A 26901-nucleotide genomic window follows, 5' to 3' on the forward strand; every position below is an offset into this window, starting at 1 on the left:
TCAGTTGTTCACTTTGAATAGGTGAATTGATGGGATGTGCATTTATCTCCATAAAGTGGTATTTTAATAAGTCAGGGCTTCCCTGGTGGCGCAGTTGTTAAGAATCCCCCTGCCAATGCAGGGCACATGGGTTTGAGCCCTGGTCCGGGAAGATCCCACATGCCGCGGAGCAACTAAGCCGGTGCGCCACAACTGCTGAGCTACTGAGCCTGCGCTCTAGAGCTCACAAGCCACAACTACTGAGCCCCCATGCCACAACTACTGAAGCCCACGCGCCTAGAGCCTGTGCTCTGCAACAAGAGAAGCACAGCAATGAGAAGCCTGTGCACCGCAATGAAGAGTAGCCCCTGCTCACTGCAACCAGAGAAAGGCCCACGCACAGCAACGAAGACCCAACACAGCCAAAAATAAAATAAATAAAATAAAATAAAAATTTTAAAAAGTCTAAAAACAAAACGATATCTTTTCTAAATCCATGTGATCCAAAAGCAAGAAATATCGACTTGTAAAAGATAGCTATAGAAAAACCACAATACCTGCTTCTGTTCCCATACTTATTAAACAAATTCCATGGAGTCAGGAGAAAAAGGCAGCCCTTTTCTCCCATTTATCCTGAATTTTGTTCTCTTTTTGCCCACTTCCCTCCCATAAAATATCGAGGGCCTTCCCTTTCCCTTACTACCTTCTTCAACTTCTATTACCTAGAAGCTTGAAGAAACCAGCCTATTACTAAGTCCATTAATTTATAAGCTTTTAGCAAATAACTTGTCCTTTAATAATTGTAAGTCAGAATTTTAAAAATCAGCAAATTAAATGTTCAACTTAAGCTAGACAAAAAATATCAAACCTAAATGAAGTAGAAAGAAATAATAAAGAGAAAATGAACTGGGACTTCCCTGGTGGCACAGTGGTTAAGAATCCGCCTGCCAATGCAGGGGACACGGGTTCAAGCCCTGGTCTGGGAAGATCCCACATGCCACGGAGCAACTAAGCCCTGGTGCCACAACTACTGAGCCTGTGCTCTAGAGTCCACGTGCCTAGAGCCCATGCTCCGCAACAGGAGAAGCCACCGCAATGAGAAGCCCATGCACCGCAACAAAGAGTAGCCCCTGCTCGCCGCAACTAGAGAAAGCCCGTGCGCAGCAACGAAAACCCAACACAGCCAAATAAAATAAATAAATAAATAAATATAAATATAAATATAAATATATATATATATATATATATATATATATATATATAAACAGGGAATTCCTTGGCAGTCCAGTGGTTATAACTTGGCACTTTCACTGTCGGCACTTTCACTGTCGGCAGAGTTCAGTCCCTGGTGGGGGAATTAAGAGCCCTCAGTGGCGTGCCAAAAAAAAAAGGAAACAGAGTGGATGAATAAAACCGAAAGTAGATTCTTTGAAAAAGACACCAAAAGCACATGACAAAACAAAAATAGAAATATTGGACCACATTAAAATTAAGAACTTTTGTGCTGCAAATGATACTATCAGGACAGTGAAAAGACAACGCACGGAAGTGTGAAAATATTCGCAAACCATGTATTTGAAATAAGGGACTTGTATCCAGAACATATAAATAACTCTCACAACTCAACAATAAAAAGATAAATAATTTAAAAATTGGAAGAGGATTTGAATAGGTATTTGGGCAAAAAAGATATACAGATGGTCCACAAGCACGTGAAAAGATGCTCAACATAATTAGCTCTCAGGGATATGCAAGTCACAACCACAAGGAGATACGCCTCGCCCGGCCTAGACGGACAGTAACTGGAGTCAACTAGGGCTGGAGACTCGAGCCCTCACGGGCCGCAGTCCCAGCGGATGCAGGATGAGACCGTAAATCGGACCGGATCCCTGGGAAAGTTTGACACGTGCTCGAGAAGTCAGCCTGGAGATACGGGATTTTCGTTCACACTGAGCTGCGTTCTGAGGGGCTTCCCTAGACCAAGCAGATCGCGGGCAGCCGCCTGGGCCACCTCCGCCTCGGCAGGCCTAGCTGCCCTTAGCTGCAGGGACTCAGTCACATCCGCCCTTAACCAACGTCAAACGGCTGCCCCCGCGCCTCGCGGAGACCCGGGCGCCCCCAAGAGGCTGAGCCCACCCGCTGGACGGGCCGCACCGCCGGAAGTGGTCCCGGGGCGGGGCCTGCGCGTGCGCCCTCGAGTCGCTCTAGGACGCAGGGAAGACCGTCGACTCTATGGTGCTCGGCGGCCCGCCCTCCTCGGTCCGCGGTGGCTGAGGGGCTGGGGAAACCGAAGGTTGGTGAGCGGGGTTCCGGGCGGTGCCCCGGCCGTTCTCTTTCAGCCCTTGACTTGGCGATCGCTAGGCCCCAGCATCGTGAACAGTCGCTGCTGCCGCAGGGTGGAGGCGACTTGGCCCCAGGGGACCTTCCCCTGAGCGCCCCGGGGGCGCGGTCGGTCCGACGGAGGCGGGCACAGGGCTGCTTATTGGCTGGTGAGGCGGGCGGCCGACGGGAGTCGGCTAAAGAGGCCTCCCGGGTGGGCCGGGTTCCGAGTACAGGGCCTGCCGAGCGTAAAGGAGTCGCGCGGGCTGCGATACAATTGTAGGCGTAGGACAGTCGCTGACTCCACTGGGGCACTTGATCACCCAACTTGAAGAGGCCCTGGCCCCCTGGGGCTTGTTAAGGTCTGCGCAGATGATGAGGGAGGCGGCACCCTGGGGTCTGAGGACTGTAGGAACGGTCCTTGGTGGCGGGGACCCTCATGGACCAGCTGGGGTCTGTGGAGAGTCAGAACTACTTCTGGTAGCACTTGGGAGGGCTTCTAGGTGGCTGTGGTTAAAGATAAAATGCACAGCACGAGCCGAGGAGCTGTAAGTCAGAACCTGGGTCTTGTCACTAACTGAAAGAAACAGTTATCTCCTAAGCACTCAGAGCTCATAGAGATATTGCTGCCCTTTGGGCATGAACCTGGTAAAATCCACGTGATGAGAACAGTATCTGACGTTCATCGAGTACCTGCCACGTGACAGGTTATGCTGAGTGCCCCACACGCACCAGGTAGGTATTAACATCCCCATCTTACAGGTAAGAAGACTAAGGTTGGGGGTTACACAAATTGTCTATGACCGCATACTAAGTGAATTCAGATCCATCTGTCCGACCCCAAACCCATGCTTCTCTTATTCCCCCCAGGGACTCACAATGGGTGCGGCTGGGCGTCTGTGAGGACAGATGAGAGGCTGCAGGTGTGCTACCGAATAGTTTGGAGTCACTCTAAAGCTTCATCAACCCTAAACTTACTTCCCAAGAGGGCAAGAGAACATGATTTTAACTTAGCAGAAACTTGTTCACTCATTAGAGAAAGTCTGAGGAAACCTCCATTCCGCTTAGACTCCAAGCCTCAGAGGAAAGAAAATGGACACATGAAGATCCAGAAGTGTGCAGACGCCACCCAGGCACTGTCTGGGAGACCTGTGGCCGGACAGCCGAGGGCAGTGACCACACCTGTAGTCTGATCCCTACAACGGGGATGGAAACAGCAGCTGTCAGTGCTTGGAGCCACTGAAATTTGAATCTTAAGACCCACTCGCAGATCCCCCAGCCTCCCCTGAAACTTGTGTTCAAAGAGGGGTGCGTGCCTGGCAGCACCACTGGCACCACTGACAATGGACGGGCCCTTGCCGGGTTCCGCTGTGCCCTGGCTCTCTGCTCTTCTGTGTCCACTTCCTGGAGGACAGGGCACCTGGTCTCAGCACCAGGGCAAAGCTGAGGAGCAGACCCGGGTTGGTGAGCCTGTCTCTGGACAGCCTCCCTCTGGCTGCCTAACCACAGGGGCCACACTCAGCCGCAAGCTGCACGAGAGCTTCTCTACCCTCAAATCCTACGTGAAGGAAGTGGATCATGAGGTTTGGGTAATCAAGAAACTGATTTACAATCTCTGAGGAACAGAGAAGCCTCTATGTTACACCCGGGAGACAGGTGAGATGAGCCTCACCGAGCACCTCCCAGGATCCCACACAGTCCTCATTCCTGGATGGCCTGAAGATTAACTGAAGCCCTCCTTGACGATGCCTCACTCCTCAAAAACACGCCAAGGCTCCATGGCCTCCAGGACGGAGCCCACAGTCTCCAGGAGACAAAAAGCCAGGCCCTGCCAGCTCCAGAGTCACATTCCCATCTTTGCTATGTTGCGCCTTTGCTTGCGCTGCTTCTGTCCCCTGTGCCACTTCTGTCCCCTTGTGCCGTCATCCCACCGTCTTCAAGGCAGTTCCAGTCCTCCTTCCTCAAGCCTTCCTGGCCTCTACCACTGCCTCCACCGCACTCCTGTGTTACCCCCAACAGGACCCGAGGAAGCACCTGACTCCGGCTGCGTCTCCCTCTCCCCGTGAGGAGCCCACAGTTGAGGACAGGACTCAGAAATCCCCCTTCCCGTTCCCTTCTTGACCTGTGTGAGGCAACAGCTTGCTCCTCCCCCCAGGCCTGACAATATGGAGCCCCTGGGCCGGCACCCTGCTGGCCTTCATCCGCACCTCCCGACTTCTGAAGACTCGGGCGTTCCTGGCTCGGCCTGTGCCGAGGCCTGGTGGGAAGGAGGTCTGGGTGGCTGTGCCTCACACCTGTTCCTCTCAGGCCTTCCTCCTTTCCCCTTGGATTGGGTCAACTTGGGAAATCTGATGCAAAACTTTTTTTTCTCATTAAACTTTGTTTTAATGGGTCTCAAAATTCTGTGACAGAGTTTTTGTCCAGTTGTTTCCATTAAAAAGTTCTGATTTGGGGACTTCCCTGGTGGTCCAGTGGCTAAGACTCCGCGCTCCCAATGCGGGGGACCCGGGTTCGATCCCTGGTCAGGGAACTAGATCCCACGTACCGCAACGAAGATCCCGTGTGCCGCAGCTAGGACCCAGCACAGCCAAATAAATATTAAGAAAAAAATTGTTCTGATTTTAAAAACTAGTAACTTAAAACTGCCACGCAACACCCCCGCAACAATGGTCCACAAAACATTCTCTTTTCCTTATGAAGATTTTATGATGCATTGTTCTCATTAGCCAGTCCTTTACTATTAAACCAAAATGGCCAATTGAGACTGTCCTGAGACGGTTCTTCCACCACAGGCTAAGAGTGGGTGGCAGGCATTAGGGACAATACAGTTGACCCTTGAACAACACAGGTTTGAACTGTGGGTCCACTTATATGCAGCTTTTTTTTTTTTCCAATAAAAAAATCTGGGGTTGTTGAATCTGCAGATACAGAAGTAAAGTTATACCTGGATCTTCAACTGCGTGGAGAGTTAGTGCCCCTAATCCCCACTTGGCTCAAGGGTTAAGTGTATTCGTTTAGCCTTCTGAACTTTCTTGCCAGCTCCAGCAGCCTTCTCACCTACTGCTTTGATGACACCCACAGCTGCCGTCCATCTCATGTCACAAATACCAAAATGGCCCAGAGAAGGATCGTCAGAGAAGCTCTTAACACACATGGGCTTGCTGGGGACCATTTCAACGATGAAGCATCACGAGGTTTCAAGAATCCGGGGCCATCTTCCAGACTCTTCCCAGTACAGTGATCAACATTCTTCACCTCAGCAGACTTGCAGGCAACAGATGCCCAGCCAGTGCTGACACGGCCTGGATGACTTGGGATAGTCACCTGGGCTGTGAAGCCAGCCACTTGCGTTGCTGGATCATTTTTGCTGTTGCCACGATGAGCGACAGACACGTTCTTGACACTGAAGTCCACACTCCCCAAGAAGAGCTTCACTCAAAGCTACTGCTGTGCACGTGGACAAAGGCGACCACTCCTCTGGGTTTGAGAACCCCCATCTCCTCTCAGCCCACAGGCTTGGTGCCAATGCACCAATTGTGTGGATGTGCTGGAGGGGTGGACACGAGGGCTTGTCAGCTGGACGAGCTGCGGGCAGCTCGCTTCCACTGCACTGCCACCTCTACCAGGTGTTTTCCATCCCTCCTGGCTGCAGAGGGCTCAGTGGAACCCATCTTGTTAATACCTGCAGTTAGTGGTGTCACACCAGTGTGTAAGCCAGAGGGCCTGCTCAGGGAGGGGTCTGCCCACGCTTGGAGACAGAAGCAGCAACAACCAGGACAGCACGGTCAGCCTGAGATGTTCCTGTGGTCATGTTTTCAATAACTTCTGTGTGTCCTGGGGCGTCACTGATGGTCACAGAATGTTGGCTGGTCTTGGGTCTCCCCAGGGAGGTCAGTGGGGACATGGCGCTCATGCTGAGCTTGAAGCCATGTAGGGGAGCCCTTCCCATCCCCGGAGGCTCCCTCCCCCCACCCCCCACAGTTCTCCACGGCTCCTTTGTTACTCCCACCATAGCTGTGAGGCAGAGAGCCAGGAGAGGCAGACGCACCTGAGCGCCATATCCAGTGACGACGACGTCTTTTCCTTGCCCGTTTTGGCTTAGCCTTAGTGGTGGTTTTTATTTATTTATTTATTTATTTATTTATTTATTTATTTTTGGTAAGGAAATGGAGATCCATATTTTTGTTTGTTTGCTTTGTTTTCATAAATCTATTTATTTATTTTTGGCTGTGTTGGGTCTTCATTACTGCACATGGGCTTTCTCTAGTTTTGGCGAGCGGGGGCTACTCTTTGTTGCAGTGCACGGGCTTCTCATCGCGGTGGCCTCTCTTGTTGCGGAGCGTGGGCTCTAGGTGAGCGGGCTTCAGCAGTTGTGGCTCGCGGGCTCTAGAGCGCAGGCTCAGTAGTTGTGGCGCACGGGCTTAGTTGCTCTGCGGCATGTGGGATCTTCCGAGACCAGGGCTCGAACCTGTGTCCCCTGCGTTGGCAGGCGGATTCTTAACCACTGCACCACCAGGGAAGCCCTAGTGGTGGTTTTTAAACGCCTGTGTCTGGGAGCAAATCCACTGTGGAAAAAGCCAGAAACTTTTCAACAACCATTTTATGTAAACAACCAACTATTCCGTTATACCTACAGTTTGAAATTCACGGTGGCTTTCTAGCCTTTATTTTCTACTGTAAGGACCTTACTATATATGTCACTATCGTTCATTGCTTTGGGGAGGATTGAGCTACAAATGAGCGTTCTTTCACAGATTTTAGAATGCAGCGTTGGCTGCGGCCGGTGCTCCACTTGATTGTGGAGGCGGGGTAAGGCCCCTTTTGCATGCTTCCAGATTTTAGAAACTTAGCACAGAAATGTAGGAAACTGTCAGCTACTGTCCATTTGGGTTTCGTGAAGAACTGAGTCACTGCTCGCCATTGTTCAGGAGAAGAAAGCTCCGGGGACCCGGCACTAACTGCAGCAATTTTGCACTTTTCCATGAATCCACGGACCCATTTCTCCATCTGCTTTTCTCTGTACATTTGATTCTCCCGTTCTTTGAGACCTGGCCACATCACAGATCACTGGCTTCCCCTGCAGATGGGAATACAGCTGGTTTTGCCTCTGCCTGCACTCTGGTCTAAGGGCATCATGTCTCCCACAGAGCAGGGCCACCCACGGCAAGAACTGGGCGGGGGGGGGGCAGTTTGTTCAACAGGGAGCAGCTGGCAAGGGCAGGCGCCCAGAATGCCCCCTCTGCCCATGACCAGAGCCTTTCTTGTACCCATTACATCCCATATGAGGGGAGTTTACAGTTAAATAGGTACTTGCTGCCTTGAGGGACGTCCACACCGGTCCCTGTGCCTGTCCTGGAGCCTCCCCCAGGCCGTGCTGACTGGGCTGGGTGCTGCAGGCTCTCTGAGCCTCTGTACAGCTGAGGGGCAGGTGCCCATCCCTGCAAGGGCTAGTGACACAGACAATGCACTTAGTGCCAGAGTGAGGGGCCCCACGTGCAGAAGCAGAGGAGCCAGACTCCACAGAGAGATAGAGAGGAGAGAAGGTCCACGCGGTGGGGACAGAGGGGTCGCAGGCTTCCAGGTCAGCCTCCTGCCATCTGTGTGAGCCAACTCTGTGTCCTCCCAGCTGGGTCTTCTCCTCACGGTGAGCAGCACCCAGGGCTCCCACTCCTTGCGATCAGATGATCCCAGACCTAAGGCACAGGAAGACGTCCTGGACAGTGCACAGGTCCTGGGAGCCAGTCCCTGCCCTGGACACACCTGGGGACATGGCCTTATCGAGCAGCTGTGCCCACCAAACAGTCTGGCTTCCCTGAACACAGACGTGGGTTCACACGTGTCCCGAGCCATGGCCTGCACTCCAGCTAGTAACCCTGGGGAACAGAAGGTGAGACTCCCCCCAAGGAGTCCTGGGCACTCATCTCTGGGTCCAGCCCAGGTGGGAGGGGCCAAGGTGGCCCGAGAGGCTGGGAGGCTGCTGGTCACACGTCCGGGTCCTCCTCCCCATTGCCCTCCACCAAACCCCATCATTCAGTGTCATCCACTTGTCTCCTCTAGCCTGAAAACATGAGCCCATAATCCATCCCAATGCTCCCTATGGGTCTCCTGCTGTGAGGAAAGGGACAAAGAGAAGGGACAGTCAGGCAAAAGATGTGAACAGATACCTCACTAGAGAAGATTTATTTTTATTTATTTATTTTAATTTACTTTTGGCTGCGTTGGGTCTTCCTTGCTGCGCACGGGCTTTCTCTAGTTGCGGAGAGTGGGGGCTACTTTTCCTTGCAGTGCACGGGCTTCTCATTGTGGTGGCTTCTCTTGTTGCGGAGCACGGGCTCTAGGAGCACGGACTTCAGTAGTTGTGGTGCGTGGGCTCAGTAGTTGTGGCTCAGGAGCTCTAGAGCGCAGGCTCAGTAGCTGTGGCACACGGGCTTAGTTGCTCCGCAGAATGTGGGATCTTCCCAGACCAGGGCTTGAACCCGTGTTCCCTGCGTTGGAAGGGCGATTCTTGACCACTGCACCACCAGGGAAGTCCCTAGAGAAGATTTATGAGTGGCAAACAAACACATGAAAAGATACTCAACACCATTAATCATTAGGAAAATTCACTTTTAAGTCACAATGAGGAACACCCATTAAAATTGCTGAAATTCAAATAGACTGGGCACACTCACACTGGCAAAAAGACAGACATAGAGACCGATGGGACAGAAGAGACAGCCCAGGAATAAACTCTCACGTTGCTGAGAAAATAATCTTTGACCAGAGTGCCAAGAGCATCTAATGAGGAAAGGGCAGTGTTTTCAACAAAGGGTGTTGGGAAAATTGGCTATCTGCATGCAAAAGAATGAAGTTGAACCCTTATTTCATGCTGTATTAAAAAATTAACTGAGCCCCCGCTCGCCGCAACTAGAGAAAGCCCATGTGCAGCAACGAAGACCCAATGCAGCCAAAAATAAATAAATAATAACTAAATTAATTTTTTTTAAAAAATGGAAAATGGATCAAAGGCCTAAAGCCACTAAACTCATAGAAGAAAATGGGAAAAGCTTCATAACATTGAATGTGGCAAAGATTTCTTGAATATGACACCAAAGCACACACAATAAAAGCAAAAATAGGTAAATTGGATTACATCAGACAAACTTTTCTGTGCATCAAAGGACACAATCAAGAGAGTGAAAAGGCAACCCAAAGAACTGGAGAAAATATTTACAAATCCTATATCTAATAAGAGGTTAATATCCAAAATATATTAAGAATTCCAACTCAACAACAACAACAAAACAAATACCAGATTTAAAAATGGGCAAAGGACTTGAGCAGACATTTCTCCAAAGATGATGGACAAATGGCCAACGAAGCGACAAAAAGATGCTAAACATTACTAATAATCAGGGAAATGCAAATCAAAACCACAGTGAAGGGCTTCCCTGGTGGCGCAGTGGTTGAGAATCTGCCTGCCAATGCAGGGGACACGGGTTCGAGCCCTGGTCTGGGAAGATCCCACATGCCGCGGAGCAACTAGGCCCGTGAGCCACAACTACTGAGCCTGCGCGTCTGGAGCCTGTGCTCCGCAACAAGAGAGGCCGCGATAGTGAGAGGCCCGCGTACCGCGATGAAGAGTGGCCCCCGCTTGCCGCAACTAGAGAAAGTCCTCGCACAGAAACAAAGACCCAACACAGCTAAAAATTAAAAATAAAAAAAACAAAAACAAAACAAAAAAAACACCACAGTGAAATACCATTTCACACCCATTAGGATGGTGCCTATAAAAAAAATAAAACAATAACAATTGTTGGTGAGGATGTGGAGAAACTGGAACTCATGGACACTTTTGGTAGAAATGTAAATTTGTGCAGCCTCTGTGGAAAATAGTATGGAGGTCCCTCAAAATATTAAAAATAAACTACCATTTGGGAACTTCCCTGGTGGCACAGTGGTTAAGAATCCGCCTGCCAGTGCAGAGGACACGGGTTCGAGCCCTGGTCCGGGAATATCCCACATGCCGCGGAGCAACTAGGCCTGCTGCCACAACTACCGAAGCCCGCGCGCCAAGAGCCCGTGCTCCGCAACAAGAGAAGCTAACACAATGAGAAGGCTGGCACCGCAACAAAGAGTAGCCCCCGCTCGCCGCAACTGGAGAAAGCCCACGCACAGCAATGAAGACCCAATGCAGCCAAAAAGAAATAAAATAAATAAATTTATAAAAAAACAAAAAAACACCAAAAAACTACCATTTGATCCAGTAATCCCATTTCTGGGTGTATACCCAAAAGAACTGAAAGGTGGATCTAAAAGAGATACTTGCACACCCATGTTCATAGCAGCATTATTCATAATAGTAAAGAGGTAGAAGCAACCCAAGTGTCCATCGATGAATGGATAAACAAAATGTGGTGTGTATATATAATGGAATATTACTCAGCCTTAAAACAGAAGGAAATTCTGACACATGCTACAACATAGATGACTCTGGAGGACATTATGTTGAGTGAAATAAGTCAGTCACAAAAAGACAAATACAAATACACTCCACTTATATGAGGTATCTAAAGTAATCAAATTCATAAAAATGGAAAGTAGAGTGGTGGTTGCCAGTGGTTGACGGGAGGGAGGAATAAGGAGTTGCTTAATGGGCAGAGAGGTTTAGTTTTGCAAGATCTGGATCTGGAGCACTGTTGCACAACAATATGAATATACTTATCACTACTGAACTGTTCACTTAAAGATGATTAAGATGGTAATTTTATGGTGTGTGTGTGTGTGTGTGTGTCTTACCACAATTTAAACAAAGACTGGCCATGTCAAGAGTCTGTGAGGATGTGCAGGAAACGAAACCCTCATCACTGCTGGTGGGGATGGAAAGTGGTGCAGCCACGTGGAAAATGGTTTGGAGGCTTCATAAAAAGTCCAACATACACCTCGCATATGAGCCATCCATTCTACTCCTAGGTGTTTACCCTAGGAGAAAAGGATTTCATTTACACCAAATTCTAGAAAGTGAAACTGACCTAATAGTGACAGAAAGCAGAGTTCCCTGGAGATGGGGTGGGGGAGGGTAAGAGGGCGGATTCATTGGGGCCTGCAAGACTGGGGAAGTGCCAGACACGTTCATTGTCTTGATTGTGTTAATTCTTTCACAGATGTGAAATTAAGAATTAATACATCAAAGCTTATCATCAAATTGTATCCTTTAAATTTGTGTGGTTTATTGTATGTCAATTATATCTCAATAAAAGTTTAAAATATTTTAAAAAAGAAGTCAGCCTGTCTTATTTTCCAGGCAGCAAAATCAAAGGAGGTCTGAAGGCTGTTTGACGTCTCAGCAACTAGCCTCCTGCAGGGGAGGAAAAAGAGCGGGTGGGGGCGCGTCCACCCCTCTCCCCTAAACTCCCTAGGACGCTTGGGGCTGAGCCCCTGGTCCTATCAGCGGACCGCTGGGCGACCTTGGCCAAGCTTATCAACTCTGTGCTCAGCGTCTCCACCCGGAAGAGAGAATGATGACAGTACCTACCGTAAAGGAAAAATTATACCAAGCCTGGTGTGCCGAGGCAGCTTCCTTGGGGAATAAAGAGCGTCCCTGATAGAACACCTAAGCAATTTCTGTTGAGCTGTAATCGGATTAAGATGGAAACCAGTTACCACCAACCCAGGGGACCATCAGCCTGTCCCTGCTCGTGGGCAGAGCCCCAGACCTGGCACAGAGCCCACTGCAGGTGGGGAGCGGCCCTCGGACTGGAGGGAAGGGATTTGATTGGGTTTGACAGCCCAGAGCCACCTGGGGAGAGGGGGCCCTGAGGGAGTGAGCCGTGGGGGCGTGGCCTCGGTGAAGTCCACGGGGGCGTGGTCAGGGCGGAGCGTCGAGGAGCTTAAGAGGCTGTCTCCTGGGGGCGTGTCCTTGGGCAAGGGGCGTGGCCCGGGAAGGCGTGACTGGGATCAGAGGGACGCGGCGAAGCCAAGGTCCGGAGGGAGGCGCGGTCAAGGAAGGGGCGAGGAGGGTGTTGGGGGCGTGACCCGGTGCAGGGGCGGTCGTGAGGGGTGTGGTCAGGAGGCCGGAGCGGGTCCCAGCGGGTCCACGCTGTCCCGCCTGCGCTCGAGCCCTCGGGGCGCCAGGCCGCTGTTCCCGCGCCGCCGCCCAGCCGGGACGGAGCCAGAGGTGATGCTGGAGCACCCTGTCTTCCTGGCCCCGTCCTGCAGGGGCGAGTGGGATGAAAAGGGGTCCTCAGTGGGATTGCGTGCGGCCGGGCAGCGGAGGGGAGGCGGCGCCTTTGCACGCAGGCCCCGGGCCCTTTCCTGTCTGGACCAGGCGCTTCTCCTCGTTTATCAACGTATCCCTGACTCCGCAGCTCTTCCTTTCCATCACGTAGGTGCAGGTGTTTTATACATGTCCTTAATATGTTTTTTCCTTGTAAAATATGCACTGTTGTGTGGTGTATGTGACTTAATTTACATGTTGTGCTATAAAGCCCACTTCACTTAATTTTTTACGTAGCGCCTTGTTTTTAGGATCTTCTCTTGTTCTCCATACCTCTGGTTCTTTGTCCCTAACTGCTGCGTAGCACTGTCAGTCTGCGCGTCTGTCCCTGATGATGGACACCTAAGTTGCCTCTTATTCCCCATCACTGCAAATCACGTAGTGCTGAGTATTTTTTTACCTGGTCCCTAGGAATGAAAATTCCTCTGGATTATCTATCCAAGAACGGGTTGCTTGTTCATAAGGTATCTGCACGCTTAATTTCACTGACTACCGCTAGGTTGCCCTTCAGAGCTGCTGAGTACATTTACACTCCCAGTAGCCGTGCCTGAGAGTTCCCAATTCACTACACCTTCCCCAACACTAAGTGTTATACAGTGTTCTTATTTTTGCCAATCAGATGCATATCATGGTTGTTTCAATTTGTCCTTAATGGATTCCTAGTGAGTTTCATGATCTCCTCAAATACCATGTGGGCTTTCCCCCTTCGTGAATTGTCTTTTCATATGTACGTTTTTTTTGTTTTTGTTTCTGACCTATGTTTCTATTGGAGTTCCTGTTTTTTGTTTTGTTTCGTTGTTAATACGCAAGAGCTCTTGTATATTCTAGATACTGATTTCTTGTCAGATTTAGATTGCAAATGTCTTCTGCTAGTCCATCATCTATTAACTTTAACTGTGATGTCATCTGTTTAATAGAAATTAAATCAGAGGTAGTCAAATTAGTTAATTTTTTACCTTGTGGCTTGTAGTTTTGTGGTTTTAATAAGTCTTTACCCTCTCCAAGGTCATAAAGATTCACCCCTCTATTTTTTTTAGAAGTATTTTAGTTTTACTTTCTTCTACTTTTCATATTTATGTGGATAATCTATTGGGAACCCAATTTTATACATATTAGATGTGGCTCCAGCTTCATGTTTCTTCAAATAATTCCTCAACAAAGAATACATTAAATAATCAATCTTTCCCCATTACTTTTTATACATTAGTGAGATTCTGAATTCTTTTTTCTGTTCTATTGGTCCATTTGTGTTCCTGGGCCTATCAAGTACCATTGCTTTGGAGTAGATCCTAACATCTGGTAGAGTACCTGCCTGCTGTATGTCCTCCTTCAAAACTGAACTAGCTATTTGTAGACTTTTATTCTTCCATGTATATCTAAAAAATGTTTTTCACATTCCTCAAAAAATCTTACTAGAACTAGATTATTAATATTTTGGTTTTTTAGACCACTTTAGTGAGCATTGACATCTTTACAGTGTTATGCCATCTGGTCCATGAACATTGTATGTTTCTCCATTTATTTAGGCTTTCTTTTAAGATACTTTCATAGAGTTTTTATGTGTCCTCTATAAAGGTTTTGTATATTTTTAATTAGCTTAATGCCTACATAGTTTATAGCTTCTGTTGGTGTTGTGAAGAGCATCTCACTTTCTATCATATTTTCCAGTTGGTGGTTTCTCATCTGTAGAGAACCATTGTTGGGTTTTGTGAGCAGATCTTATTGAACTCACTGATTCTCATACTTTGTTGATTCTGTATATTTTCTGTGTAGAATTTCATATTATCTTCAATTTTTGAGACTTTAGGTTATTCTCTTCTAATCCTTAGGCTCTTTTTTTTCTTTTATTGTTGCATCGGCTGAGCACACCTGCCTCCACCCACCAACATTAGTAGGCATCCTTTCTTGCTCCTGACCTTAAAGGGTTTGTATCCAAAGATTCTCTGTTGAAAATAATTTGTGTGGGATTTTGGTATGTAGCCTTTACCCAGTTAATAAAGTTTCCTTTGTAGTCTCAGTTAAAAATTTTTTGATCATAAAGAGATGCTGACTTTTATCAACAATTGAGAGAAGGAGGTGATTTTATCCTTAGTTTGATGATATGCTAAATTACACTGATAGATTTTTCTGATGTTATGTTATCCTTACATTCTTTTTTTAAAAATTTTATTTATTTATTTATTTATTTTTTGGCTGTGTTGGGTCTTCGTTGCTGCCCACGGGCTTTCTCTAGTTGTGGCGAGCAGGGGCTACTCTTCGTTGCGGTGCGCGGGCTTCTCATTGTGGTGGCTTCTCTTGTTGCGGAGCACCGGCTCTAGGTACACAGGCTTCGGTAGTTGTAGCTCACGGGCTCAGTAGTTGTGGCTCGCGGGCTCTAGCAGGCTCAGTAGTTGTGGCACACGGGCTTAGTTGCTCCGCGGCATGTGGGATCTTCCCGGACCAGGGCTCAAACCCATGTCCCTTGCATTGGCAGGCAGATTCTTAACCACTGCACCACCAGGGAAGTCCCTATCCTTACATTCTTGTATATTCTTAAGCATTCTGTGTTTTTGTATGTTGGCATTCAGTTAACAATTTTTATGTACGAATTTCACATCTATGTTTTCAAATAAAATGAGCCTAATTTATCCCAAACTACTAATGTAGCCCTCCCCACCTTCCCCTTTGGTAATCATAAGATTGTTTTCTATGTCTGTGAGTCTGTTTCTGTTTTGTAAATAAGTTCATTTGTATCTTTAAAAACATATTTATTTATTTATTTATTTATTTATTGGCCATGCCACACGGCTTGCGGCTTAGTTCACCGCCCAGGGATTGAACCCGGGACACAGCAGTGAAATCCCCAGGTTCTAACCACTGGACAGCCAGGGAATTCCCTGTATCATTTTTTTAGATTCCACAAATAAGTGATATCATATGATATTTGTCTTTCTCTGTCTGACTTACTTCACTTAGTATGATAATCTCTGGTCCATCCATGTTGCTGCAAATGGCATCATTTCATTCTTTTTTATGGCTGAATAATATTCCATTGTATATATGTACCACATCTTTATCCATTCATCCCAGATTAGTAGTGTGGGATTAACAGATACACACTACTATATATAAAATAGGTAAACAACAAGGACCTACTGTATAGCACAAGGAACTATACTCAATATCTTGTGATAAACTATAATGGAAAAGAATCTGAAAAAAATATGTATAACTGAATCACTTTGCTATACAATTGAAACTAACAACTTTGTAAATTAACTATACTTCAATAAAAAACAAAATAAAACCAACAAACAAAAACAATATGATGGTGAGGTGCAGGCAAGTCTTTTGTGAAGCATGGCCACCAGGGGACCCAAGGACCTGGGAGGGATAAGTGGAGTTAAAGGAGGCATTTTGTTTTTATAACGAGAAATATCAGTGGCTTTGTATGCTCATGCAAATAATAAAACAGAGAGAGACAAACCGATGATGCAGGAGAGGAGACAGATGAACAAAATCTTTGAGAATGCAAGAAGGAGTGGGTCCCAGTTCATCAGAAGAGGGCCTGCCTTGTATAGGAGCAGGGAAACTGCCTGCCCATTTTCAGGAGGGAAGGTGAAGGGCAGGGATAGATATGGGCGGGCCTTTGGGTTTGGTGATAAGAAGTTTTGTTCTCATCTGGGAGGCCCAACTAGAGAGGCCTAAGAAATTCCTATGCTCACTTTGGGGAATGGGAGACTTACCCTCTGGAGAAAAATCACAAGATTGCCAAGGAGTGTGAAGTGCTCCTTCTAAGTTTAAAGTGAAGCCAGCCAGCGCAGGTCTGTGATGTTTCTGCAGCATTCATGATGGAGAATGGTGGGGTTCCTCCAGACTGGGCTTTCTCAAGTGTGCACAACGGTCTCCGAAGCTAGAGACAGGAGAGCAGAGACCATTTTTCCTGTGTATGGGAGTGCAGTGTGAAGATGGGCCAAGTGGGAAGCCAAAGAGTGGTGACAGAGTGCGGATCAGAGAGAGCCGGGAGGCAAAGCACTGCAGCAGCGGTGCACTGAGGGAGTGAGCTGCAGGCCGGAAGTGGAACTCAACTGAGGGCTTCTGAGCTTGAGCTTTTCAGTCCTTTGCAGTTCCTTGTGCGAATGGGATCCGGGCTGTGGCCACGGAGTGGTGTGGGCTTCTCTGTTTTGTTGTGGGAGTTTCAGGCTGGTTAGCTTCCATTTATATCGACATGCATGTCAAATACTACAACTTCTGGAAATGAATACTGTATAGGTAATAATAATTTTTAAAAGCCTGAAGAGCAGGCTAAACGCAGATTAGAAAACGCTAAAGAGAACAATAGTAAGGCTTAACTGAGCAATTACCAAGAGTTAAGATGACAGAGCAAAAAGAGAGAAAATCGTAGAGACACGGAGGACACAGGCCGTCCAGTTTAGCTGATAGATACATAGGGGGAACCTATAAGAATGGAGGAGAGCCAATATTTTAAGAGACAGTGGCTGATAACTTTCCAGAATCGAGGAAAAGTGAAATCTTTTCCAGGAAGTCCAACATGGTTTGAGTAGGTAAAATTACACCAAATCCACACCGACACGTAGGAAATGTCAACTGCACCGCACCGAAGGGGATCGGAAGACTCTCAGGAGCGATCTGACAGGCAACGTCGGCCGTGGTGCGGACCGCGGGGCTGGAGGGAGCGCTTCGGCATCACCTGGCCAGCAGCCGCCCCTCTCCGCCCGTCGCACCCTGGGACCCGGGTGACCCGGGCCGGGGGCGCCCCCCTTCGCCCGAAGCATCCCCGGACTCGCCAGGACAGCGCGAGAACCCCACACCCGCGTTGTGGGCGGAGCCAGCGCGACTATGCTCCCGACTCCCGGCATGCAGCGCACGCCCCCGGCGGGACTCCCGCTCCCGGCGTGCCGCGCGCCGGCGCATGTGCATGGGGCTCGCGGCGGCGTCCCCAGGCGGCGGGGGCCGTGCGGGGCGGGGGCGGGGCCGGAGGCGGGGGGTTGCGCTGGTGACGGGAGGACGCGCGGTCGCGGCGCACTGGGCCGGCAGCGGCGGCCGCGGAGGGCGCGCACCGAGCGGGTGGCGGCGGCGCGGGAGAGCCGCAAGCAGCTCACGCGCGGCGTGCGAGCCGGGATGAGGGGCTGTGGCCGCGCGGCCCGCGCGCAGCCTGCGGGTGAGAGCGCGGGCGGTGGGCGGCGCGGGCCGGGAAGATGGCGGAGAGGCCGGCGCTGTGGCCCCCGCCCGGCCTCGCGGAGGTCCCCGGCCCGGCCCACGAGGATACGGGTCCTTGGCGACTGAGGAGGCGGGCGGTGCCGCGGCCGGGCCGGGGAGGGGCGGGTTCTGTGTGTAGAGGTCTGGCTGGTGGGGGGGGCGCAGGGGCGCGAGGGGCCCAGGCCTCGCGGGGCCAGGGTGTGAGGTGGGTGTGGGGTCCGGCCTGTGGGGGGAGGTGGGTGAGAGTGTGTCCGGCCCGGGGTGCGGGCTGGTGAGTGTGCCCGGCCCTGGGGTGTGAGCGTGCCCGGCCTAGGGTGGGCGTGAGTGGAGTGCCGGGCCTGAGCGCGGGGTGTCGGCGTGGTTCGGGTGCGCAGTCGGGGAGGTGCGGGGCCGGGGAGTCGGGACGCGCGTGTCCGGGTGCGGGCCGTGGCCTCCGGCCCCGCCGACCTGGCCTCTGCAGGGAGGCGGGCTGGGGCGTCCCCGCCTTCCCTCCCGGTCGCCCTCCCGGAGCTGGAATTCCCTCGGTGGCCCCCCGGTTGCGGGATTGGTGTGGGTGGAGGCAGTGTTCCGCGCGAGGGCCGAGATAGAGGCAGGCTGTGCGCATCTTGGGGGTCAGGACGTCTTTTATTTTAAAACGTGCAGCTGGCGGCGAGGCCGCCGCAGCTGTGGGTGTGTTACATGCTGCTCCCACCAGCAGCTGCTGCGGGCGCTGCGCAGCCTTCAGCAGCAAAAATGCGGCGTCCCTCACCCGCTTCGGTGTCCTAGGGTTTAACCAAACCTCCTGTGACCTTTGCAGAAACCTACAGTTGCAAGGCTTCTTGTTCCTCCCCTGGTGCAGACAATAGGAGGTTTGTCTTTGAAGCCAGCGAGGGGAATTGCACCCTGTACATCCTGGGTGCCTCTGTAAACAGCAGGTGGTTCCCGGTCAGCGGCTCCCCTTTCACAGTGAGCAAGGTGTGTTTCTCCTCGTTGGGGGAGGGGAAGGAGATTTGATAGGGGTGAATGTAAAACAAGGAGACTCATTCCGTAAAGCAGCTTGGCGCGGACTGTGTGCCCCGCGCGCTGGCTTGGGAATGAGCAGGGCCCTGGGTCTCCCTGCCTGCACTTTGTCTAGTCAGCTGTCTGGAGAGGCTGGAGAACAGAGGGGAGAAGAGGGCGGCTTCTGGAGCTAGACTGCTTGCCTTTGAGTTGTGACTCTTCTGTTTACTGGCTTTGTACTCTGCCTTTGGTTCCTCATGTGTAAAATGGGAACACCAATAATATTGGGCTCCCAGGGTGGTTGTGGGGACTCGGTGAATTCATTGTGCCTTGTACGTTGTCAGTGTTGAGAAAAGTCAGGAGTTGTTATCGCTGCCAAGATCTGGTTTCCAGGGTGCGCTCGCTGGGTCGGCAGTTTCGTCTTAGTTTAACACTAACTTGAGGTCTGTGGCTCTCTCTTCTTGCGCAAGCTGGGGTCATATTTGGAGAAACAAGTCTTTATAAAGGTAAACGAGGAACAAATCTCATGTACTTAGATAAATTATCATATAGAACTGTTTTTAAAAATCTTTTTAGAAGAAGAAAGCTTCTAATGAACCACTCTAGAATCCTGCAGTACTTACTGTCCTGGGAGGTAGATAGGATTGTCGTTGACAGAAATGAGATGTCGAGCAGTTCTTGGGTAGTTCTCTACGTGAATTAAACTATCAAAACCATTGTTGTTATACTTTTTTCTTTTTAATTTAATTAATTAATTAATTGGCTGCGTTGGGTTTTCGTTGCTGCACGCGGGCTTTCTCTAGTTGCTGAGAGCAGGGGCTACTCTTCGTTGCAGTGCGTGGGCCTCTCATTGCGGTGGCTTCTCTTGTTGCGGAGCACAGGCTCTAGGTGCGCGGGCTTCAGTAGTTGTGGCGCACGGGTTCAGTTGCTCCGCGGCATGTGGGATCTTCCCGGACCAGGGCTCAAACCTGTGTCCCCTACATTGGCAGGCGGATTCTTAACCACTGCGCCACCAGGGAAGCCCTGTTGTTATACTTCACAGTGTTATCCTTGTAACAGAAAAGATACTTTATTAACAAACTCTAAGTGACAGCAAGGGCATAAGCACCAGAAAATGAGGACTTGGCGTTATCAGTGCTGTAACATTCTGTCTTGCTAAGCTGTTGGAAGGAATAACTTAACTTGCTTCAGAACAAAGTGGAAAAATTCGTCGTGTTTCCCAAGGAGATGGTTCTCTTTCTCAGGTCTAAGGAAAGTATCTTAGGCTTACCCTAGATCACTTCATCTCATCCCCTTTATCTGTGTGACACTGAGACTAAGAGGGAACCCCCCACTTTAAGGAGAGTCTTTTGGCATTTGTGGAGTCTGAGGTGGAGAACATTTGATGTTCAGAGCGAATGGTAACGAAATAGCTTCTGTGAGCAAATTTTAAAATATCTAAAGATAGATTTAAAAATGTCCATCCCCGCCTTCCTTCCTGCATGTGTGCTGGTGTGGGCTGTCCTCGAACAATGTAGTAACAGTGAATTCAGTGTCTTGTTAAGCCTCCACCTGGTTCTTTGTCGCTTTTGAAAAAAAATGTCCGTGTAAAGATGAAAAAATGAAACAAATGTTTCACCGTGAGAACATTCTCAGAGTGAAGTATCTGGTTTTACCAGCAAAATGCCTTTGCTGTGCCTGGTCGCTGACCCATGTGGCCATCTGTTGAGGGTCTCACACGCTCCCACTCAAAGTTGGCTTTGTGGGTGTCCTGTCTCAGGAGCTCAGCCTGGGTGTCGCAGTGCTGGGCCTGGCGACACCTGGCAGAGCTGAACTGGGCTGCCCTGCCTGGAGGTCTCTTCTCCTGTTACCCTTCTTGCTCCCCTGGTAAAGTCTGCACCCTCAGCTGTCGGCTGTCTCTGCTCCCTCCTATGCCTGCCTCACTGTGCCTCCCATCGGCCTCTGGGACTTGCCCTTGATGTTACCTGGCAGCTCTGCCCTGCTCCCCGAGGTCGTTTCTGACCCTGACTGCTGTCCTGCAGGCACACTGTTTCACCCTGCTGAGAAGAACCTCCTCCCTTGGGCCTGCAGCCCTGGCTCACTCCTGCTTCCGCTGTGCTCACGCCTCAGCCTTCCCAACACTGCGCCAGACGAGGGTCTGTAAGCTACAGCCACTGACAGCTCCTTGGCCTGTCTTTGTAAATAAAGTTTTATTGCAACACAGCCACCCTGGTTTATTTTTGTATCATCTATGGCTTTTTTGGCAGACTTGACTAGTTGCAACAGAGACTTCATGGCCCACAACACCTAAACTGTTTACTATCTGGCCCATTTTCAGAAAAAGTTTGCTCTAGAAGTTCAGAGGGAGAAGGATTGCAGGGGGCTGCAGTGTGAGGGAAGGCTTCAAGGAAGAGGTGGTCTTTGAGCTGAACCTCAGTAGGAGGTGAGTGGGGGAAAGGATTGAGGACATTGCAGCACTACAGACAGAAAGTGTTTCGGGTCTTGGGAGTAAAGGCAAGAAGGTGGCTCATGTGTGGTCTGTGGGGGTTAGAAGTTTGTGTAAGGAATAAGAGGAAATAAGGATTATAACGTGAAGATCTTTGAACTTAGATGAAGGACTTTAGATTTCAGTCCTCTGGCTATAGGGAGCCACTTCAGGCCTGTGAGTAGGGGAAGTCCTGATGAAATGGTTTAGGAACATTTACCTGGCCGTGATGGGTAGGATGGGTTGGAGAAGGAAGAAATCAGGGAGTTTACTGGGCAGCTTTCTCTAGAAAGATTGCAGTAGCAACTCAGGTTTATTTGTAGCTCACATTTCATTTGCTTGAGGCTCTTTTCTGAGAGTCTTCATTGCTGGACTCGGGGACGTGCCCTTGTTTGGGACACGCTATTCTTTTTTTTTTTTTTTTTTAATTTTATTTATTTATTTGTTTATTTGTGGCTGTGTTGGGTCTTCATTTCTGTGCGAGGGCTTTCTCTAGTTGCGGCAAGTGGGGGCCACTCTTCATCGCCGTGCGCGGGCCTCTCACTATCGCGGCCTCTCTTGTTGCAAAGCACAGGCTCCAGACGCGCAGACTCAGTAGTTGTGGCTCACTGGCCTAGTTGCTCCGCGGCATGTGGGATCTTCCCAGACCAGGGCTCGAGCCCGTGTCCCCTGCATTGGCAGGCAGATTCTCAACCACTGCGCCACCAGGGAAGCCCCTGGGACACGCTATTCTTATGGTAAGAGAGTGGCAGAGACTCAGCCTCTCTTTGAGCTTCAGCTTAGAACTGGAGACTCAAGTTCCGTGGCCAAAGCAGGTCACCTGGCCCAGCCCCGGGGGAGGAGATACGTCCCACGGCCAGGGGTAGGCTGTAGGATGGACAGCCCTCTTACAGGGAGGGTGGCCAAATAACTGGAGACAATGCTAGGACCACCCCCAAGGGAGAAAGCGAGCCCATTTAGTGCTCCATCTGGGGTCCAAGCGCCAGCCGCACTTCTTCTTCCCTTGGCCGCCTGTGCGGAAGCCCTGCAGGCTTCTCAGGCCTTGCCTCCTGCTTCACTTCCAGCCTTGGCCGTTCGGCGCTCTGGGACCGTCGTGTGCTAGGTTCTCGCCTGGAAGCTTGGCCTTCTGGGTCCTCCCCCAGCCACCGCATCCTGCTGTTCCATGTCTTGCTCGTCGTACCTTCCAAGTCGTTGATGACTCCCCCTTCCTCTGTCAGCAGGGCCAGCTGCCACGCGGGGCCCGGGCCCTGTCCCGTCCGCACTGTGGCTGTGCCTCCCGGCTGGACTCCCTCCCCTCTGTCTTCCACGCAGCTGCTCAGGGGGCGTGTGCAGAACAGTGTTCTTGTCCACGGGCGCTTCATCTGGAGACATTTTTGGTTGTCCCAGCTGGGAGCAGGTGCAGCCGGCAGCGAGTGTGTGGAGGCCGTCCCGTGGCACCCAGGACGCTCCGCGGCTGAGGAGCAGGCCCAGGGCGTGTGTGCCAGTCGCGCTGCTGCCCTGCCCTCCTCCCCGGCTCCCCGTGCCCCCTGGACTGCTGTCCGTGGCCCAGCGTGCCCCGACTCGCATCCTGCTCTCTGGCGACACTGGCTGAGCACCACCAGGCCCAGCCTTGCTCCGCATTCTCTCCTCCCCTAAGACAAGCAGGGCTCTGGTGGCTCCTCAGCTCCGCTGGCCCTCGCTGGGGCCTGCCTGGGGCCCGATCTGCCCCCGTGCCGGGCAGGCTCTGCACGGCCTCCAGCTGTCTCCCTCTGCACGGGGCGTCCTCGAGGGCAGTGGACTCAGTGCCTCGTGGAGCATTTCCTTTGTGTCTTAACATCAGCAGGGATGGGCGCCTTTGGGTGGGAGTCACCGTCGTGCTTCCCAGGTTGACACAGCAGCGGCTGCTTCCAGCTACCTGAGGCCTCTCATCTCTTGCTTTCCTAAGTGTAAATGTTTTAATTCTCATAGATTCTTTTCATTTTTGCTCCCTAAAAGGTTAAAAAATTTTGTACTACGTAACATATTCAGGGTTTGAAGGCACAGAGGGTGCACAGTGTAGCTGTCTGTTGCCTCCTTCCCTTCTCTGCCCCCAGAAGCCTGGTCCCCTGGAGGCACCCACTGCGGCTCCTTCTAGAGATACTTTGTTGTAACTATGCACGCAAACATGTATATGTATTCTTTTCCCCTGCTCTTTTCTTTTAAAAAATTTTCTTAACCTCGCCTTTTTAACTAAATGTGTTTGGGTTTGGGAAGTCACTCCATATCAGTACATTTTCCAGTTCATTCTTTTTCATGACTACATCATGTCTGGCTGTGTGGAGGTGCTATAATTTATCTAACCAGCCCCTGCTGGTGGATATCGTACTTTGCGCAGTTAAAATCAGGCTGCAGGCACAGCATTGTGCACGTGTGCCTGTGGGGCCCATCCCTAGAAGTAACATCTCTTTGTTTAATCACTGTTGATTCTGTTAGTTCAGGTTTTGCTTTTGTTTCTTCATGTCTTTAACTCTGTACTTTCTTTGGTCATTTATTTCTCCCAGTTATCTGTCTGTATTTTAAATAGTATGGTCAGATTAAGTGAGTTTCTCGGTTGGAAATTGGCTCACCTTTCTTGTGTTCTTATAGGTAGGAGTGACGAGGAAAACACATCCACACAAAAACCTGAACACAGAAGTTCACAGTAGCATCATTCATAATAGCCAAAAAGGGGAAACAGCCAAAATGTCCATCAACAGATGAACGGACAAAGTGTGTTCTATCCATACAGTGGAATATTATTTGGGAATAAAAAGAAAGGAAGTACTGATTCATGCTACAATGTGGATGAATCTTGGAACATTATGCTGAGTGAAAGAAGCCAGACACAAAGGTCTGGCTTTGTACGGTTCCACTGATATGAAATGCCCCAAATAGGCAAATCCATAGAGACAGAAAGTAGATTAGTGGTTGCCAGGGGCTGGGAAATGACAGCTAAGGCGTATGGGGTTTCTTTTTGGGTAATGAAAATATTCTAAAATTGACTGTGGTGAAGGCTGTGCATATCTGTGAATATACTAAAATATTCTAAAATTGTATGCTTTAAATGGGTAAATTGTATGGTATGTGAATTACATCTCAATAAAGCTGTTAAAAATAAGAGTGATTAGGATTTTTAAGAAGGGAGCGTTCCAAGGGGGGGCCCAAGGCCTTAGTGTTGACTCTGTCCTGGGCTTGTGGTGAGAAGTCCAGTGGGCAGCACGCTGACTCCCGGATCGGCCTTTGAGTTACTGGGTATAGTGGACACAGCACTGTTCCCACTGCAGGAGACTTGAGTTCAGCCTTGACTCAGTCCCCGAGGAGTGTGGTCCATCACAGGTAAATCGATCAAATCGCTTAACAGCCGAGCCTCGGCTCGTATCTGCGGATTAGATTGTATCTGTCCCGTCTATTCTCAGGGTGTGTTGTGAGGACGAAGTGTGACTGAATTTCAGAGGACTCTGTAAATTACTGAGTGTTATACGTGTATAGGGTTCTAAAAAAGTAATTTCAACACCAAGAGGCCAAGTCAGCAGAGCACGTTTTCTGTCCTCTTGCAGACTGGTTGACCCGAGTGTAGCCGGCTGCATCGTGAACAGAACCACGCGTGGCCCCAGAGTGCTGGGCTCAGGCCTGGGAGCCCCTCGTCTGGCCCCCCCCTACTCGAGCCTATTTGCCTCCTTGGCTGCACTCCTCTGTCTGTTCTGCCTCTTATCTCGGTCCTTCCTGAAGTCCCTGGAGGCCCAGCACGAGCCAGAGATGTGGGTGCTTCCTTCATGGGTGGAGCGTCACAGGAGTGTCATCCTGAGACACTGCGGGTGGTTCTGCCACAGTCCCTTCAGCTGCTTCCTGGGACTTCTCTGGTGGCCAGCATGTGCCTCCTAGCCACTGGGATTGTGTGAAGCATGTACAGTACAGATTTCCCAGCCGACAGACTTCAGGTTGTTTGTGCATCCGATTGCACGTGTCGTGGCAGCTTCTGGACTCTGGATACTGTTTTTCTATTTAATTTTGGTGGTGTTGGCCTTTTATTTTGTATTCAGAATTCAGCCATGCTATGAGGATTCCTACTTCTTCCGACTCTGAGAAGCCCAAGAAGTAGCCTCTGGTTCCCAAAACCTGGGAGGGGGTAAACTGTGGGTCCCAGAGACCCTCATTTGCAGGGGTGTGCAGAAAGCCCAGTGGCCGACCGCCAAGGGACAGTGTGTGCCTTCCTGCCTGAGGCCGCTGGGGCCCAGGATGGTGTTGCTCGGGGGTGGAGCCTTCTCTGTTGGTTTGGCAGGATTTTTTTAATTTTTATTTTATATTATAGTTGATTTTCAACGTTTTGTTAGTTTCAGGTGTACAGTTGAGTGATTCAGTTATGCATCTACATATATCCATCATTATTATTTTTTAATAAATTTATTTATTTATTTTTGGCTGCGTTGGGTCTTCATTGCTGCACGCGGGCTTTCTCTAGTTGCAGCGAGCGGGGGCTACTCTTTGCTGCGGTGCAAGGGCTTCTCATTGCGGTGGCTTCTCTTGTTGCGGAGCACAGGCTCTAGGCGCGCGGGCTCAGTAGTTGTGGCACGTGGGCTCAGTAGTTGTGGCTCGTGGGCTCTAGAGTGCAGGCTCAGTAGTAGTGGCGCATGGGCTTAGTTGCTCCACGGCGTGTGGGATCTTCCCGGACCAGGGCTGGTTTGGCAGGATTTGATGTCTGCTTCTGTTTGCCAGGCCCACCCACGTCCATCCCATGCTCCTGGTCTCTTCTGTCACCTGCTATGTGCCAGCCATTCGCCAGTCAGTTGCCCGGTGATAGAGGTACACCAGGCTCCTGGTGGGGGACATGGTGGTGTGGATTCTGATAATCTCACGTGGACAACAGTCAGGGAGGAGAGTGTGGGGTCTCGGGGCTACCCCTAGGGTGGCTGCTAGCCTCGCCTTGGGGGTACAGAGTTTAGGTAGGCTTTCTCATCTAGAAAGGAGGGGTGTCTGACCAAGTCTTCGGGGGTGTTAACCAGGCAGAGGAACAGCGTGCCGCGGGTGGAGGTGGCGGGCATGAGCAGGGCACAGCACGGTGTGCATGAGCTCCCAGAGCACTTCGTGGCCGGAGCGTCCAGTGAAGCAGGGCCGGGCAGGGTGGGAGGTCAGCGAGGTAGCCGGCGAGCGTGTTGGTGAAGCTGAGGGCTGGGGCGGCCTCCTGAAGGGCACCATCCCTCGTCTCCAGTCCTGCCTGCCGTACCCGGGATGCAGGTGAGCCCAGCGTGGGGTCCCCCATGGAGCACGAGAAATGACACCGGCCACATTAGCTACATAGTCCTTAAAGAGTACTAATGTTAGGAATTTACGAACTGGAGTTGACATGAACTTGGTATGTGGAGGCCCCGTGGGTACTGGGAGAAGCTGGGCCCTGATGCTTGGCGACCCTGCCGGCTTCCTCCTGAGTGTGAGACACGTGGGTGGTCGGCGGCTCCAACGTGAGGGGTGTGAGCTCTACTGGCGGCAGCATCGTTGCACTTGGATCAGGTGGTCGAGCCTCTCTGGTCATCTGGTCATTGATTTCGTGAGGTGCGGGGCTGGTGATGCAGGGGTGAGGCCCTTGCCTCCGGAAGCTTAGAGTTCAGTGCAGGGAACAGACGTGCAGTTGACAACTGTGGTGCTTTTATTTATTTATTTATTTGGCTGCGCCAGGTCTTTATTGCCGCATGCAGGATCTTTAGTTGTGGCATGC

General features: G+C 50.5%; 1 protein-coding gene and 1 long non-coding RNA gene across 9 annotated transcripts in view; both read left to right on the forward strand.

The window, feature by feature from the left end:
- Positions 1-37: 37 nt before the first annotated feature.
- On the forward strand, positions 38-4698 carry LOC309614994. Its single transcript, XR_014236496.1, has 2 exons — positions 38-3033; positions 3169-4698. It is a non-coding gene; the product is annotated as an uncharacterized lncRNA (long non-coding RNA).
- Positions 4699-12436: 7738 nt separating this feature from the next.
- The window catches only part of ARHGAP39 (Rho GTPase activating protein 39), an 88833-nt gene continuing 74368 nt past the window's right edge, over positions 12437-26901 (forward strand). For 7 of the 8 annotated variants that reach the window (XR_014236447.1, XM_082363693.1, XM_082363692.1 and 4 more), the window contains exon 1: positions 17532-17714. The gene's annotated coding sequence lies outside the window, so the exon portion shown is untranslated. Of the gene's footprint in view, positions 12662-17531; positions 17715-26901 lie in introns of those variants that run through there. The other variant, XM_082363694.1, reaches the window with a different exon arrangement.

This window comes from Balaenoptera borealis (assembly GCF_965194805.1).
Source record: "Balaenoptera borealis genome assembly, chromosome: 17".
Lineage (NCBI taxonomy): Eukaryota > Metazoa > Chordata > Mammalia > Artiodactyla > Balaenopteridae > Balaenoptera > Balaenoptera borealis.